Source organism: Medicago sativa, chromosome 6 (assembly GCF_051527215.1).
Source record: "Medicago sativa cultivar Bolivia chromosome 6, Bolivia_mono, whole genome shotgun sequence".
In the NCBI taxonomy this organism is placed as follows: Eukaryota; Viridiplantae; Streptophyta; class Magnoliopsida; order Fabales; family Fabaceae; genus Medicago; species Medicago sativa.
Window position 1 is genome coordinate 76,771,483 of NC_140754.1, and position 4,116 is coordinate 76,775,598.

Here is a 4,116-nt window from a genome sequence, read left to right on the forward strand (position 1 = left end):
AATTGCACTGTCTCAAAGCCTAAAAGAAAAAGATTATTGGCGTGCACTAAGCTCTTATAAATAATCCGCACATGCGTGCAACGTGTTAAAGCTTGTTAATAAACAAACACGAGTGATATATTTTCTTCAATTCTTTCATACTCAAAACAATGCGTTAATATATATGTAAATATCTCAATCAGAAGTTCAGAACCTTGCCACTACATCAACCCTTACCTCATTTTTGAACTGTTCCCATCGATTCAATTGTTCATAATGAGAATGAAAATTGCAAGCCTCTTTATGTGGTAACGCTCCCCTGAAAAAGAAATATATTTTTTTATCACTTGAAAATGTTAAATTAATTTTTTGTTAATTCAATCATTATCGGAAAGTGCTTTGGTAACAAATAATTTTGTTACAAACCGATATGATCCAACAAGGTTTCGGATATATCCACATGCGTGAAAACTAATCCACGAATTGCTTAGAGAATAAGTTTGATTAATTCGCAAATTAACTTAATCCTTAAGTCACTCCGGATTTGTTATGAACTCTCCCTATAAAAGGAGAGATCGCCTCACTTATTTTTCACACCAAAAAAACACAGTTGATGATTCCTGTACTTTTCTTATACTCCTTCTGTCCCTTCGGTTTCGAGTGGTCTTCGTACCATATAGAGTAGTTTAGTCGAACGATTAAACCATATTTGAGAGTGTTATTTCTCGAATGATTACATACGGTGCACTACATAATCGAACAGGTGAACTGAGCTATTTTATCCTGGAGGCAGCGTGGTTGTTAGTCAATCTTGCACAAACTTGGGCAGTGTCGCGAAACGTCTTAAAGAAAACGATCTGGTCGTGACTCAACACTATAATATCCTCAGTGATGATTTCGCTTTTTCCAAAAAGGTAATATCTAGGGTAATGTTTTTGAAAGATTAGAATGTGTTGGGGTTGATTTAGGAGCTTTAGAAGTGATAATTGTAGAAAATTGTGTTTAAAAAGCTGGTTTTTTAACTTTCTGAATAGTGGTAATCGATTACCCATCTTCAAGCAATTCCATATTTGAAACCACAGTCAAATTTTGCCCATAATGTTTTTTTCTTGGTGTAATCGATTACCCAAGCCTGGTAATCGATTACCCACTTCTAGAACTCTTAAAATGCATTTTTATCCATTCCAAATGTTCCCAAACTTGACAATGAGTATTTCACGATGATTGGATGAAATTCTGGCGCACTAGCAACCAAATGTTCTATGCGATGTTCCAACACCAAACACAAATTACACATGTTGAATGTAATGCTTAGAACATCGTGCTAGCAGTAAATGAAAATTAACAAGGAAGATAAATAAAAGAAAAATAAAAAGCACAAGAGAATTGTTGACCCAGTTCGGTGACAAACACACCTACTCTGGGGCTACCAAGCCAGGAAGGAAATCCATTAGTGTAGTCCTTATTCAAAAGCTCTCAGCAAACTCCTCGTTTACACTTTATGACCTAGGACCTACCCGTCTAGATTTCAACCTTGGAACTCCTAGATATGAGATCCCATCTCACTATCCTACAGTCAGTCACAACACCTGTGACCTATCAGACTAAAAACAAACAAACGGTGAAGTTACCTTCAAATACAAACAACTACAACCTTGCATCAAAGCTTTGGTGTAGCACAACGAGTTTACAACTCAACACACAGTCTTTAGCATGTATCAAGATGATACAAGAAAGGCTCTGTAACGCCCATACTAAACGTATCTAGAAAGTTTATCATGTGGATTAACTTGATACTGGATACATTAAAAATTTACAACTTGAATACATTTGAATGAATATCTTACACAACAATATGCGATCGTACAACATCAAAACAACATAACTTGTCTAAAACATTGTAAATGCATCCTTGAAATCCATGACGTCCTGCAGCGGGTACGATCGATTCCTCTACCGGACGATTAGGGAAACCTAAGATCGTCTTCGGTTTAACATTCATAACTTTCTCTATTGCACAAAATTGTACTTGTCTAACATCATTTCATAATCATACATAATCATAATCATTCATGCATAGATGTTAGCGTTGAACAAACATATTATCTAAGTTCATTTTACGGAGAGCCACGGGTGGAGTAACCCCAAGTACAATCCCATACATGACGGATGAAAACCTAGCTAAGGCACATCAGACTCCCTCAGTGACGTGCGGGGCCCCTTTCGGAGCTTATCCCGTTCCCACGACACCTACGTCTTACATACTCATTTACCACGGATCCTTAATCGTTCCTATTTGTGGTAAACGACACATACATCATAGTCTTGATCATACATACATGAAAGGTTTAACCTAAACATACTTGCTCGTTTACCACGGGTCCGTGATATACCCGTTTAGCGGTAAACTACCTACATAGACATACTCATTCATAGTGAAGGGTTTAGCTTATCTATTCACGGTTAACATGCTTGCATGGTCATTCTAGTTCATGTGCAACGAGAATACACTAATCACTTCGTGTCTTATCATACATAGGACTCATGCTTAGCATTCTAGTTCCCGACCAACTATGTCGAGACTCTACATTCATTCTCTTCCTTAAAGATTAGTTTGCTACCCGACTTATATCATATCATTATCTCGTATGCCATGCATTACTAACTATGTTAATTACTTGCTTCATTCTCAAGAAAACCTTTTAAAAGATTATCAAAAAGGACCTTGGTTTAAGGGGGTTTACTTTTGTAAAAACATCACAGGGAAAATCCCAGCAAAACTCCCAAAAACTGCCTGAAACGAGCCAACAACAAGTTTTGATGCTGTCAGCTCGCCATGGCGAGTTGGTGGCGAGAAGACCCTGTGTTCTGTGGTCTAGCTCGCCATGGCGAGTACTTGCTCGCCCCATCGAGTTATGATAGTCCAAAACATGCAAAAATGACATTTTTGGCTCAAAAACCTCAAAACCAAGTGACCCAAAGCATATTTTAACTCTATGGATCATATAATACGTGAAAAACATTCATACAGCAAGTATTTACATGTTTAGCAAGCATGACATGAAAAGGGCAACTAATCACATTACTTAAAACCCTAGAAAATTCATGTTTTCCTTACAAGTTAAACACATAGTCCCAAAGGGTGGGAAAACTATCTATAGAACTCACCAATTCTATGAAACATGCTCTACATAAGCTCCAAATCAACAATCCAAAACCCTAGCTTCTTGATCTTATGACATGAGGGATGTAATAGCCCGATTTTCGCTAGATTTATTTTATTATTTATTTATGTGTGTTATATGTGCTCTTATGTGATTATTTGCCTCTGTGTGTATTTTGGTTGGGAATTGTAGAATTCGGTGTTAGAAGGGTATTTTAGTCATTTTGGACTTAGGGGCATTTTGATCATTTTGAGAGTAGGGGTAATTTTGTAATTTGGTTGAGGATTATTTTTAGTGCTTAGTGAGAGTTGTTATTTTACTAAGTGCCAGGGAGTTGTAGTAACTTATTTATTTACCGGTAGGTGACCGTTAGTATTACATTTTTACCGTTAAGTGAGAAGTAACGTTTTTGGCTTTAGAATAGAGATGGGTTAGGCCCATTAAGATGTTGTGAGCTAAGCCCAATTAAATAGGACCTATATAAACTCTTGTTAGTAGAGGAAATAGGTTTCCACCAACATTTTCATTTGAGAAGAGATAGAGATAGAGAGGAATAAGGGTTTGAAGAGGAAGAACAAGAGAAAGGGGTTGGAGGCTAGAGCTAGAAGAGGAATTCATCATCGAGGAGCTAAATTGAGGCTTGGGTTAGAGATTCTTGGTGCTAGAGGTAAGAGGGTTAGGCTTCAGTCATAATTTCATAATTTTTCCTTTTTACCCATTTTGTGAAATTGATGAATTGCTTCTAAATTGTTGCAAATTCGTGCATAATTGTTGTTGTTATGTTTGAAAACATGATGTATGTGATAATTGTATGCTTGTATGTGAATTAACATGTTGAAATGCATAAATATGGGTAAATTGTGTTCTTGAGCAAAATTGATGAGAAATGAGGTTATGGTGTTGAATTGTGCACGAATTTGTGTTCATTAGTTGTTGTTGATGATTGTTGAACTGTTAGAATTGAATTGGTGTA